This window comes from Coenobita brevimanus, chromosome 71 (genome assembly GCF_032717465.1).
Source record: "Coenobita brevimanus isolate Jiangsu-jjx chromosome 71, ASM3271746v2, whole genome shotgun sequence".
NCBI lineage: Eukaryota > Metazoa > Arthropoda > Malacostraca > Decapoda > Coenobitidae > Coenobita > Coenobita brevimanus.
In genome coordinates, this window is record NC_137024.1 from 31,451,645 (window position 1) to 31,466,564 (window position 14,920).

General features: G+C 42.8%; 1 pseudogene; it reads right to left on the reverse strand.

The window, feature by feature from the left end:
* Window positions 1-7,928: 7,928 nt before the first annotated feature.
* On the reverse strand, window positions 7,929-8,970 carry LOC145406723 (uncharacterized; annotated as a pseudogene).
* Window positions 8,971-14,920: the final 5,950 nt, after the last annotated feature.

The following is a 14,920-nucleotide window of genomic DNA, read 5'->3' on the forward strand; positions in this document are numbered from 1 at the left end:
GTAAACCAAAGTGGTGGTCCAGTGAAATTAAAAGAAACTTAATAGCCAAAAAACAGGCATAGGTGCTACCATAAATATAAAACTACACAAAATAATGATGATAAATTACAGTACGAAAGTCTATGCCACATATCGAAAAGACTTATTAAACAAAGCAAAAGAGCACTGGAGATCCACATTGCTAATACTTTTATTAAATCCTAAAGAATTTTACAGTTACATTAGAAAGAAAAAGGTTATGACTACATCAGTAGGTCCTCTAGAAACGAAAAGTGGCAAACACACAGAAAATGAGGTCGAAATGGCAAACATTCTTAACGATTACTTTGCGTCTGTTTTTACAGTTGAAAACACCACCAGAAACCTACTGCTACCCACAAACCAAGCAAATAGCACAGTCCTTAGTAACTATGCTATCCATAATAACGATATCCTTTCAGCCATAAATAGTGCGAACATAAACAAAACCCCTGGCCCCGATAAAATATCACCGAGAATTCTCAGAGAAGCAAAAAATGAGTTACTGCTGCCACTCTCTGTCTTATTCAATAAATCGTTAAGTGCTGGGAAAGTTCCATGCGAATGGAAACTAGCAAATGTAACACCTATTTTCAAAAAAGGAAATGAGTCGCACCCAGGAAATTACAGACCAATCAGCTTAACATCAATAGTGTGCAAGTTAATGGAAAAAATCATAAGAGATAAAATACTTAATTATCTAGAAGAAAATAATATAATTAAAGACTCGCAGCATGGATTCAGACATCGTCGTTCATGCTTAACTAACTTACTGGATATCTTCCATGATGTTTACAAATCATACGATGACTCAAGAGCAGTAGATATAATTTACCTCGACTTTCAGAAAGTATTATTTGACACTGTCCCTCACAAGCATCTCATGAGCAAAATAGAGGCACATGGAATAAAAGGAAATACACAGAAATGGGTACAAGACTGGCTTTCAGACCGAAAACACCGTGTTGTGATAAACGGAAAGGAATCCAAATGGCGTAATGTGATCAGTGGCGTTCCCCAAGGCTCAGTACTTGGACCAATACTTTTTATTATCTATATAAATGATATTGATGAGGGTCTAAATTGTAATGTATCCAAATTTGCAGATGATACTAAAATAACCAGTAAAGTAACTTCAAAATTGCAGTGGCAGGAGTTACAATATGACCTTAATACTTTAGCAAGCTGAGCAGAAAAATGGCAAATGAAATTCAACACAGAAAAATGTAAAGTACCTCATATTGGAAGTAACAACGTCCATGCGAACTACAAAATGAACAATATCCAGTTATCAAGTACAGACAATGAAAAGGATCTTGGTGTAATAATATCAAATGACCTAAAACCAAGTAAGCAGTGCACCAAGGCGGTTAAAATTGCAAACAAGCTGGTGGGTTTTATTGGAAGAACTTTCGAGTTTGAATCGGAAAGTCATACTTGCCTTGTACAACTTACTAGTGTGCCCCCATCTTGAGTATTGTGTGCAATTCTGGTCTCCGTACTACAGAAAGGACATTGAAAAATTAGAGAAAATTCAGCGAAGAATCACAAAAATGATACCACGACTTAGAAACAAGCCACATGAGGAACACCTTGAAGAACTTAAATTATTTAGCCTAACGAAGCGCAGGTTAAGAGGGGACCTTACTGAAGTTTTCAAAATCATGAAGGGATATGACAACTTAGACATGAATAAATATTTTGATCTAGACCAGTCGAGTCAAACCAGAAGTAATGGCTGCAAAATTATGGGAAAGTGTTTCCAATCCCATGAAGCAAAATACTTCTTCTTTAACAGAGTTGTAAATATCTGGAACAGATTACCCTCAGATACCGTGAACAGTATCTCAATTGAGACATTCAAAAACAAAATAGACAGGTATTTGCACGAAAATCCTCAGCTGACTCTTTTTCTGTCCGAATAACTTGCTTTTATAGCTACGTGTAAGTTCATTCCCCTTTTGTCTACAAGACACCCTGTAAACAACATACCCGTACATAGTGTCGCGTCACGTCATTATACATTTATCAAATTATTCGATGCAAATAAAGTAATATAAGCACAGATTAGGATCTGCACAGATAACCCTGAGTTTACGGTCACTACTCTTACTTTCGACCTGTGATGGGCTGTGGATCACTGAGGGTCCCTGTTAGTCAAGTGACCACCATCGGGATTTTTTTAATGTACCAGGGATCACTGCTTCAGGATGAAACTTGTGTACTTGTCCCACATGGAAGAGTTCCTTGTCCCAGTGGAGTGAACGGAGCTAGGGCCTGATTGACTGCTGCCTACCTTAACCTGCCTCATCCCGACCACTTTTCCACCACTGACTCCCCCCAATCCCGACCATTTTTGGACATTTTTTTTTTTTTGGCTCAAACCTCCGCTTTTGGTGAGAAACATCGAAAGATCATAGAGAAATCGCTCACCTGAGGTTTAAAATACTCGAAACAGGTAGCAGTACCTCCTCACCTTACTGTGTTTTCTATCAGGCTGGCTCCAAAGAAAACGAATTCTATGTGAGTGTAACCATTCCACACCACTCACAAAGGGTATTTATTTATTTATTTGGTACGAATTTATATGTAGTACGAGAGAATATTGGTTTTCACACAGTAATATAGGCAATATAAGCATTGTTTCACTCATGAAACATATCAACATACCTGACCTTTTTTGGTGACATTACCTGATCATCATTTCTGACTGTTTCTTCCTCTAATGCTATGTAAAGTTTGTCCTCCACATTTTCATCGATTGGGGAATCACTCTGGCCCTGAATTTCGTACCGTGGCATGACATGGCTTTACTGGCCAGGTCACTGGTAACAGGCGAATTGCTGAGACAATGGCATGCTGGGGGGGGGGAGGTCATGCTGGGTAAGGCATTGTCCCTGCCTGACATCTTGTAGAGGAAGATGTCCCGTGTATACGTACCAAAAATAACTTGCGAGATTTGAAAATTGTGCAAATTAGGGACCTTGCAATTGATTCGCATAGATGAACGTCAACGGGATTGGCAGTGACAAAACGTGTGGACGTTAATTCACGTCGACAGGACGCCGTGGGTTAAAAGCGTCAGGCAAGGCTGCTGCACCACCCCTAAACATCCACACTGCACAGCCCCCTCGTGTCTACAAGACACCCCTTAAACTTAACATAGCATCACGTAATGTCATTATACATTTTTCAGTTTACTCAGTGCAAATGAGGTAATATGCAGTAAGCACAGATTAGGATCTGCACAGATAGCCCTGAGTTAACGGTCACTACGCTTACTTTCGACCAGTGATGGGCTGTGGATCACTGAGGGTCCCTGTTATTCAAGTGATCACCATCGGGATTTTTTTAATATACCAGGGGTCACTGCTTCAGGAGGAAACTTGTGTGTACTTGTTCCACATGGGAGAGTTCCTTGTCTCAGTGGAGTGAACGGAGCTATTGACTGCTGCCTACCTAAAAAGCGCCAGGCAAGGCTACCGCACCACCCCTAAACATCCATGATGTGCATTGCACATCCACGATGTGCACTGTGCAGCCCCCTCATATCTAAGACACACATCGTATATATTTCAATCTCCCCAATGCAAAGAAAGCAATATAAGCACAGATTAGGATCTGCACAGATAACCTTGAGTTAATTGTTACTACTCTCACTTTCGACCTGTGATGGGCTGTGGATCACTAAGGGTCCCTGTTAGTCAAGTGACCACCATCGGGATTTTTTTAATGTACCAGGGGTCACTGCTTCAGGAGGAAACTTGTGTACTTGTCCCACAGGGGAGAGTTCCTTGTCTCAGTGGAGTGAACGGAGCTAGGGCCTGACTGACTGCTGCCTACCTCAAAAGCACCAGGCAAGGCTGCCACACCACCCCTTAACATCCACACTGTGCAGTGTGTAGTTTCCACGTTATGTCAACAGACTTCCCATAAACTCAATGTACCGGTTTATAATGTCATGCCGTACCTATTACTTTATTTGATTACTTTCTCTTTCAGGTTACTCAGTCGGGTAGCTTATAGACAAAGTATTAGAGAATGTGACTTTTCCTTTCCAGTTTTTCCTATGAAATTTTCATGTCAGTTTTTCCATGCTGCATGGTGATTATTCTCACTTTTTCCTGGAGGGTTTGGTGGTGGGGGAAGCCTTCTTGCTTTACTATCCTTATCCTTCTGCATGTAGAGTTAGATCTTGTAGTCATAGTTTTCTCTGTATCAAGCTGCCTCGAAAGGACCATAAGGTCTGTTGCTGTTTGCTTTCCTATGTAATCCTATGTAATCCGTCCGTCCCTCCATTCGTCCGTCCATCCATCCATCCATCCATCCGTCCGTCCATCCATCCATCCATCCATCCGTCCGTCCATCCATCCGTCCGTCCATCCATCCATCCGTCCATCCATCCGTCTCTCCATCCATCCGTCCGTCCATCCGTCCATCCATCCATCCGTCCATCCATTCGTCCGTCCATCCATCCGTCCGTCCATCCATTCGTCCGTCCATCCATCCATCCATCCATCCATCCATCCGTCCATCCGTCCATCCATCCATCCATCCGTCCGTCCATCCATCCGTCCGTCCATCCATTCGTCCGTCCATCTAGCCATCCATCCATCCATCCATCCGTCCGTCCTCCATCCATCCATCCATCCGTCCGTTCATCCATCCATCCAGCCACTCATCCATCCGTCCTCAATCCGTTCATCTGTTAATCCATCTGTCTGTCTCTCTGTCCGTTTCCCTTCATCTGCCTACCAGTCCATCTATCTATCTATCTATCCATGTATCTGTCCATGTATGTATCTGCCTGTCTGTCTGTGTGTATGTCTGTTTATTTCTGTCTTTATCTGCCTACCAATCCATCTACCTTGCTTGCTAGGTAGGTAGGTTGCTTGCCGCTCATTTCCTCTTTATCTGTCTACCGATCAATCAGTCAATTTCTCACTCTCTCTCTCTCTCTCTCTCACACACACACACACACACACACACACACACACACCAGGAAGAACGCATCTGAACTAGACTTACAATGACTGACACTTATTATGTGATTTATAAAGAAAACCAAACACTGGTAACTGCAGAAAGCATTAAAGAATGTGATGTGTGAACGCCAAGATGACATAAAATTGCATCTTCTTCTTCCTTGTCTCTTCTTCTTCTTGAGCAACTGTAACATAATCTGCAACATAGCTTTCCTCCTCCTCCTCCTCCTCTTCATCTTCCTTTTCTCCTTCTTCTTCTTCGTGAGTTGCATTCACTTTGGCATAAAACACTTCATGGCACCTTAGCGATTGTTATCGCAGATCATACACCATCATGCTCTCTTGTATATGATCTGAGTCTTTTTAACACTGATATAATATCCACCAGCGCCATAGTTGGCGATAATAAAGATGCATTAGAAAAAAGAAAAAAAGAGATCGCTAGTGGGATTCGCTACGAAATATCCACAGCCAGCGCCATGACGCCCCAGCATGTTTACCGATGCAATATAAACAAACCACGGTGGCGAGCGGACACGTAGACCAAATATTTTACCGTACTAGTTTTAGAAGGGATGCTGGCACCTTACCCTTATCGATATACAGGATGGTCCATACATAAAGCTCCTCCTCCACTCCACTAGGTTGTTTCCTGTTTTGCGAGGACAGCACAGTCAGCATTATCATCTATCCATCCATCCATCCATCATCCAATCCTACGTTGCCCCATGAGAAGCGTAGGAGCCCGGGGCTAGGCAGCTGGTCCTGACATTTAAGATGAGAGTGACCAACCTCACTCATCCCTGAGTGGCATTACGTGAGCAATAAACCACAACCATCCCTTGGATATAAACCTTCACCGGCTCAATCCGATTGGAGCACAATAATTACCCACTAAACCACCAGGCGCCAAAATTTGGTTATATGGTTACCACCCAGCGTAGTAAATGGTTTTCTGGTGTACAGGAAACCATTTGGCTTGTCACTCAGTGTAATCACCCACAGGCTGAAGGAAGAGGAAAGAATGAAGGAAAGAAAGACAGAAGAGAGAGTGTAATGTCACCCGTAGGCAGAAGGACGAGGAAAGAATCAAGGAAAGAAAGATAGAAGAAGATGGAAGGAAAGAAGGATGGAGGAGAGGAAAGGGCAGACACCCGAGAGCTGCACTACATTGAGTGAGTGTACCATCTACCTCCATCATTTTAATTTTCCTACTGGCACCGCCACCCCCAGTGCCCACACTAGCAAACTCAGCCGTCCCCACAGCTAATGGGCTACTGCCAGGTGAGCTGGTAGTGAAGCGCTAAATACGGCCCAGCCTTTAATCTGTAGCCCACATTACACGAGTATTATCTTGGATTATATTCCTGCAGGGGCGTCAGCAGGATTTTTTGTAAGGGGGGGGGCAAAATAAAAGAAATTATACATATATGTGCGGCTATAAATATATCAAAATACACACACACTCTAAATAGGCATAGGCATATACTTACATGAGTTACAAGACTTACACCAAATGCATAGTGACAGAATGCATGAATCGACTCAGATCACTCAACCATCCTTGAACAAGAACTGAAACACACTTTGGAATTCCAAGGGGGGCAACTGCCCCCCCTTGTCCCCCGCTCCGGACGCCCATATACTCCTGTCTTTTCAATATCGACACCAATTGAAAAAAAAAAAAAAACATTAAAAGGGATTATTAACGCGGCTAACACAGAATTCCATCTATATACCTATAGCCAAACGTATAATCCCGTAAGGGATGGCCGTTTGATTTTGAGTTAGTTGTTTTACGAGGAGGGGCACTAACCCTCCGCCAACCCACTTGTTGACATGCAGGGAACACGTATGTGTTTAAACTGGCAAAAATAATGGGTTTAGTGAGCCACCACAGCTGAGGAGAAGACGAGCCTAAAACGTCCACGTCATCACACACACACACAAACAAACACACAGGGGAACCGGGTGTATAAAGAAATCATCCTCTGTTGTTTGGAAAGTATACGGAAATAAACACATCACAGTCATAATCACCTTTATATTTTTGCCAACGCCAGACCGGAAAAACTACGCCTGCTTTCTCTAGCCAGCTGGTCTGAGGCAATGACTGGCGGGAACAGGTAAGACCAAAATACCAGAACGCTTAGGGAGGGTGAGCACACTGGTATGGATGATCCCCCTCCAAAAAACGATGAATCCTGCTCGTTTTTGTAGTATAAGGGGAGTGGAGGGGGTTGCTGAAGACGGTGATCGGACATTTCGGCCACGGATGTTTGGGCCAAGGACATTTTGGCCATGGGGCACCAACCTTGGACGTTTTGGCCACGGAAGGTAGGACACTGGTGCCACGGGACAAAAAAATTAAAAAAAAAAAAAAAAAAAAGAATTTTCCTTACAATAGCATTTTATTTCATTTCACAGTTTACTATTTACACATATTTAAAAAAGTTGTTGCAAGTAAAAAGTAACACAGACGAAATCGATTTTATGGCAACTACTGTATTTACACACACACACACACACACACACATATATATACATACATATATATATATATATATATATATATATATATATATATATATATATATATATATATATATATATATATATTACTATTCACGTATATTTAAAAAGTTGATCCAAGTAAAAAATAGCACAGGTGAAATCGATTTTATGGGTACTATTTACATACGAGTATATATACATATATTACTATTTACATATATTTAAAAAGTTGATCCAAGAAAAAAATAACACAGGTGAAATCGATTTTATGGCTACACGTTGGGCTGTCCACCTCCAAGGTTGTGGTTGATGCCACCAAGCAACTCTGGGATTGTCTTCTTGCCTTCTTTCTGGTCGACCACAAGGTTGTTGAGGCACGTCTGGAGTTCCTAGTACACATTCTTCCCACACTTAGCAGGGCGAATCCCACGTTCCTCCTGGAACAGGATTCCATCCACGGTGGTGGCGTCTGCTCGCAGTCACTTGATGAATTTCCAAACAGTGGGGTTGGCGTGTCCCAGCAGGCGGAAAAACTTGTTGTTCCACCCCTCGCAGATGTTGTTGGTTCTGGGCTGGTTGTTGAGGGTGGCGTGATGCATATTCCACTTCTCGGGTGGGAACATGGGTGGCGCGTGGCGTAGTCAGACCAGCTTTATGCATCCTGGCCTGGAGGTGACATCCCAGTGATTACAGAGTTGGCCTGAGATGTAGATGGAGTCGAAGTACTCCAAGAGTGTGGCAGCCTCCTCAAGCATGGTAGAACGAAGGTGTGCGATGCCATACTTGACATCCTCCGGGGGCAGGACGGCGAGCACATCCACCTGACCACAAAACAGGTGGAACTCATCGTTGGACTCGTAGAGGTTCTTGAGACCCAGGTGCTGGATCTGTCTCCAGATGGAGTGGCTCAGGTGGTAGAAGCAGAACTGCACCTGGACCAGCTCCCCGAACACAGCACGAAGGGCCAGCTCCACAGGCCTCTCGAAGTAGATGACTGCTGGGATCACAACCACTCTCCTCGAGGACCCTGAAGACCTGCTCGCAGCTGGTTTGTGTCTTGTGTTGCAGCAATGCATACACCAGAGGAAGGTAGACTCCGATGACTCGACCCTGGATGAAGTAGAGCTAGGTGAAGAGTCTTGGAGCTGCCGAAAACTGCCATCCATGCACCAGTCTTCATAGCCTGCTAGCAGCTCCAGATGACTGGGGGAGTTGAAGATGATGATACACTCATCTGCCTCCGGCCCGTTGTCATAGTGGAGGTGGGATGCCCAGTCACTGGTGATTTTCAGCTCTTGAAGAGATTGTGGATCCTTTGGACGGTGCGCATCCCAGATGCGATGCAGGAATAGAACCTATGCACGCATGCCTTGACCTCCTCCGGCAGTGGCGCAACAGCGAATGTGAGGATCTGGTTGGGTTGATCGTTGGTGCTGGCAGCCTTCCTCTCCATAGCTTGACGAGCCTGCCCAACTTGGCATGCCACTTTGACAGAAAGGTGGTTATGCACTGACACAACTTTAGGTTCACTGAGACTCTTGGTGGTCTTTGGATAGCACAGCACTTGAGGGTGGACTGCTTGACACACCGCCAAACGATCTCATCAACTGACTAGGCAACATGCTTCTTGGTGTACATGAAGCCATCCAGACAGATCTTCTGACTGCCTCGCTTGGATGTGATGACCTCAACTTCAGCTGACTTGGTTGTGTAGCAGCTGAAATGCAGAAAAACACACTGACGGCTACCGCTGTGCACCGTAGTTCCCACCAGACTCCCTTCTCTCCACTTCTCACCTCATTCATCAACTTCGTCGTAGTATAACACAAACAACCCTCCCGTCACACAAACAACTGCAAACCGAAGCTTCACTCCTCTCTGTACAGCTCAGACACATAAGCAGTACAAAATATATGCAAAAGAACATAAAAAAAGACTACGAAATATAAGCCAAATGACATTAAAAAACAAAATTAAGTTTCGTGGCCCAAACGTCCACTTTTGGTGGCTCCCGTGGCCAAAACGTCCTAGGTTGGTGGCCCATGGCCAAAACGTCCGTGGCCCAAACATCCGTGGCCGAAACGTCCTACATTCGTTGAAGACTCGTGGTTGAGGTTTCTTGATATAGGAGTGGAGGAGCAAATGAATACAAGGAATGTTGCACCTGACTCAGGGTAAGGCATGGAATTAAAAAAAAAAAAAACGTGTACAGGGAATAATCGAGGAATCTCTCTCTCCTCCCCCCCCTTCTCTCTCTCTCTCTCTCTCTCTCTCTCTCCACCACAAAAAGTCACCCCTACCACTGACTACGCTGGTCCGGTAGCAGCAAGGATAGAATACAGTGCCCGTCCTCGTGCTGAAGATGTTAATGAAGCGTGCCAGGCCTTCCCCCATCTGAAGACCTCCAAGCGCCATTCCCTACCCAGCTCACAAGCCCGTCAGCGGTGTCCCTCAACCTCCACCAGGCCCCTCCGCACCCAACCTTCCTTAGAACCTCAGCAGTACTTGTAACCTGCTACCCAGGGTCTGCATTCTCGTCTGTTAAGGAAATTCCCTAACACTTTATCCTCAGCTATTTATTTTGTTTATTATACACTACCATCCTCTGTTATGCTATATAAATCACTTTAATATCGCCACACTCTGCCTAAGTAAGGTACAAAATTATATCAACTAGCAGGATACAAAAATAAATCGCTAAGGAAAAGATGTTAGGGAGCCTCCTTAACCAACGAGAATACGAGCTTTGAAGTGCATTAATGAAGAGCATAGTACGATCTCTAGTTCCAGAAATCTATTCATAAGCGAATAAAATAGTCTGGAAGTAACAAGAATAGAATTGCGTCAACGCAGTGAAGGGGTTATATCTGTCCTCCCTTTTCAATTTCTACCATTGGTATATAAAATAATCTGGATAACAAACATCACGTCACCAGGACGGTAGGAAGCAGACCACGGAAAATATATATATATATATTTGGGTTGCCATATCTGAACTCTCAAAATACCGGACGCCTCCGCTGAAACCCATGCTCCCCCTCCCCCCCCCCCCGAACACACACTTTGGCCCTTTGAAGTTATGAAACCTTTACATATATATATATATATATATATATATATATATATATATATATATATATATATATATATATATATATATTACACACACACACACTCCAGTACTGCTGTACTGTATCACACTCATTAATCTTTTTACAATATGATGAAAAACAGGCAAAGTACAGAACTGGCTAGATTATGACAGAAAATGCTAAAGCACCTTAGATGCAGGATAAGACCATAATAACAAATGCTAATAATACATGCTAAGCTGTAAAAATGAAAATTAAGTCAATAACTGTGTGCAGTTCCCATGTATTTTATGGCTATAACAGCACTATGGAAGGAATAAAAAAAAAAAAAATCGTGGCTGAACAACAGGAAAAGGCAGGACATTTTGGCTAGCTACTAGCACTAAACCAGCCAAGTTGGCAACACTTAACAGCTGACGAAAGCAACGAAGGCCTCTCTCTCTCTCTCTCTCTCTCTCTCGTCATTACTTGTAGAGTGTAATGGTATATTAAATTTTTGGAGTAAGTGATGGAAGCTGAAATTCCGGACTTTTGGAGAATATTTTCAATTCCTCCCGGACGAAAATTTTGACACCTAAATACAGGACATGTCCGGGAAAATCCGGACGTATGGCAACCCTAATGTATGTACACTGTATATATATATATATATATATATATATATATATATATATATATATATAAAGACAGATAAATACATGAATACAAAATAAAGCCTCCAATATCAGGAAAGGCCTACTGAGCGCCTCGTCCGCTGGCGCCTTGACTCTGCCCTGGGATGGTGATACCCAGGGTTCACTCTTCTAGAATGTGCCCACTTTAACTTAAGCCAAAAAGTGTCATCCCTCCATCTTGAATGCTGACTTACAACAGGAGATTAATACAGTTACATGGTGCTGGTCTCAAATAAGTGCTATGAAATGGATGTAAAACCCTAGTATCGTGTTGTTGTGCCATTCACCTAAAGAAAATGGACTGTAAAAGAAAGAAAATCTCCGTCAAGGTAGGGTGGACGGATATAATAATGAAACGCAGAGCGACGCATCTGGGCCAGCAGGAGGCCTAGAGACAGTCGGCAGAAAATCTCTCGTGACATAATATAAACTTAACCATCCCTGCACACTATTGGCTGTACAACCTGCCACACAGCGCCTCTCACCCCACCACATCTTACACCTATTGATGTGCTTGGCTCACGCCACAAAATTGTATTGCAGGTGGCATAGCAGGATTATTAACATCTTTTCCTGGACGATTTATCTTCCATATTACAGCTTCTCGTATGGTATTTACATAAGGTTAAGGTCGACTAAGTTTACATCAATAACTTACGCGAGGACACCGAGGTGCAATTTGCAGAATAAACCGCCAAGAAAGAAGTGTCTGAAATCTCCAAAGCCACTCACAGCCACAGTCTGGACACATTTCTACAAAATACAACTACTTTTAAACTATTCAACCCAAGGACGCATTTTTAAAATTTCTTGCCGCTATTAGATCACGTTATTCAGTTTATCAAAGCATCCTACCAGTGAAGGGTTTAATAATGGCTGTTCCTGACCCCTCCAGTTCGATAAGTATCCCATAAACAAAACAAAAGTAATCTTCTGGCAGCATAAATAAACCAGAAAGCGATCAGAGAGCGCATACCTCCGCCAATGCCATCGCCATTAAAAAGGATCCGGATCTGTTCCAAAATTTAATTAGTTCTTTCCGGGTTCATGGCCCACCTTTCCACAAAATTTCACTGAAATTCTTTCAGAGTTTTGAAGATATTGTGCAGGATACTCAGGATCTGGGTCCGGATCGGCCCCTAAATTTAAGTACTTCTTCCTTGGCCCATGAGCAGTCCTTCCACAAAATTTCATAAAAATCCGTTCATAACTTTTAGAGTAATCCTACTAACAGACAGGCAAACGGACAAACCAACCAGCGCGGGGTAAAACATAACCTCCTTGGCGGAGGTGAAAAGGAAATCCATCGAACTGATGGCTGGTGGGGTTGTTAATAATCTTTAGTCAGTATGTAGCGTTCCTTACTAAAATCAATATTGTTACACTGCGCGTCCAGCCAGTCCCGCTGCTGCATGGTTATTCATTCGCTCGCGCGCGCACACACACACACACACACACACACACACACACACACACACACACATATATATATATATATATATATATATATATATATATATATATATATATATATATATATATATATATATATATATAATGCAAGAAATAACTGATTACTCTGAACATACTTTCAGTGAGATGAGACGAACAGCCGCATACTAAAAAATATAATTAGTAAAGTGCTCTTTGTGAGCTCGGGACGAGCGAGCGAGCGTTATTGCATACAATTATCATCATAATTTCATCTTAGTGAAAATTTTCAACATTTCTGGCGAGGTAGTTGAACAATAACAGGAGAATAATTGGGCTAAAATATTTACTTTCTCACGATTTCTCTCTTTGGCGTCTGCTCTCGATGTGCATATGGCGAGGCGCCGTGGCATTTATCACACGCTCGATGTTCATTTCTCTGCTCTCGACTTGTCGTGTCAACGAAATGCTTCGGTAAACGGTTGGTTATTGATTGAATGATAAAACCCAGTAATGAGGCGATTACCCTTCCTGATTTCACCCTCTAAACATAGAAAACAACGTTCCTGTAAAATTATGACCGTATTATCCGATATTTAATTTTTAAAATTCATGCAAAGAAACATAGTTTTACAACAGGAAATATTTTTAAATTCAATTTCATAGTGGAGCATGTCAATGGAAGTCCTCGGTACATTCCCTTGGAAAGCTGGGATTCCAAGGGGTATGTTTGGTCCCATGAGTAAATATACAGCTAGAAATAAAATTCATTGAATGTATCCACTACCTGATGAAAGAATCTCTTCTCTGTCTCATATAGCAGAAAATTTATTAGCCTCTGAAAACCATCGCGGTCGGGCCGTGTCGTGTTGGGCCAGACCAGGTTGTGTCGGGCCGCTCATTTCTCACCTGAACGTAGAGTTAACATTGCTTCGTTACGCTTCCTCGCTTCGCTCGCTGTGCTTGCTCGCTCGTAATAATAGAATTTTTTAAGGGCATTTGTGAAACACTTCAGGTTATTAGTTTTGATCTACCTGAATTTGACATTGCAAAACGCATCACCAGTGCTACGGAGAGGCTTCATACAGTGGTTTGTCATCACATACCGCAGAAATTATGGCCAAAATATGTGGGGCTGCCTTCCTTTTCAAGATGGTACTTGTTAGCACATGGCCTTGAGTGTGATGCAAGAGAAGATTATTAGGCGAGATGAGTTCTGATAAAGGCACAGCTTGATGGTTTGAACATTCTGTACAATAATTTAGCATACACACACACACACACACACACACACACACACACCTCTCCGTCGATATATATTATATAACCTATATATATTTTATATGTATATTATATACTGTATATATTTTATATATTATATGAATTATATTTATATTGTATGTTATATATATTATATACCGGGTATTATATATATATATATATATATATATATACACACACACACACACACAAAAGAATGAAGTAGCACAAATAGATGCATTATGTCTTCATCACAGCACTGAGCTGTAAACTCTGGGAACAACTTGTCTGTTTAACCATCACCAGATATTTTATTTCATTCAGGCAAGCCACACGAGGACTGGGATGGAAACCCAACACTAAAATGGAAAATATGAGATGAGTACGAAAAGAGAAAAAATCGTTCATCTTCGTGGGCACCATTTTTGATGCGGGTGACCCAGTTGTGAGGTCATGTGAAGGTGGCCTGATTTGGACACACCCCCTCCACAGCCCCCCTCCCCACCCCACCACACTCCCTCCTTAACCTTGACGGGGTCGGGTGGGGAGGGGAGGGAAAGTGGGGTCAGAAGGGTAACAGGGAAAGAGGGGAGGTGGAGGGAAGACGAGGAGGAAGACGAGGAGTTGTGGGGTGGAAGAGGTGGCACAGGCAGGAGGGAGAGAGTGGGCGATGAGACAAAAGAGTAGAAAGGAAAGAAAGGAGAGAGAGGAAAGGAAAAGCAGAGGGGAGAGAAAAGGACGAGAGAATAGAGGACGAGGACGATAACGAAGTGAAAAGAAAAGAAGGAAAAATAAATGTGAGAAACGAGGAGACAATGATTAGGGAGGAGATGGGAAGATTGAGGGGAGAGAAGAGGGTGAAGAGAGAAGAATATGAGGTGGGAGAGAAGAGAAGAGGGGAAGAGAGGAGGAGGAGGAGGAAGGAGGATGGGCAAGAGAGGTGAAG